Source organism: Solanum tuberosum, unplaced genomic scaffold, assembly GCF_000226075.1.
Source record: "Solanum tuberosum cultivar DM 1-3 516 R44 unplaced genomic scaffold, SolTub_3.0 scf00276, whole genome shotgun sequence".
Classification (NCBI taxonomy): domain Eukaryota; kingdom Viridiplantae; phylum Streptophyta; class Magnoliopsida; order Solanales; family Solanaceae; genus Solanum; species Solanum tuberosum.
In genome coordinates this window covers 541665-541879 of record NW_006239203.1, presented here as the reverse complement: position 1 = coordinate 541879, position 215 = coordinate 541665, and positions in this window count along the sequence as shown.

The following is a 215-nucleotide window of genomic DNA, read 5'->3' as shown; positions in this document are numbered from 1 at the left end:
ATAAGGCCTAGTATGTCCCCATGGGGAGCACCAGTTTTATTTGTACGCAAGAAAGATGGCTCGTTAAGAATGTGTATCGACTACCGGCAATTGAATAAGGTAACGATTAAAAACAAATATCACCTTCCTAGAATTGATGATTTGTTTGATCAGTTACAAGGTGCTAAGTGTTTTACAAAGATCGACTTGAGGTCGGGTTATCACCAAGTAAGGGT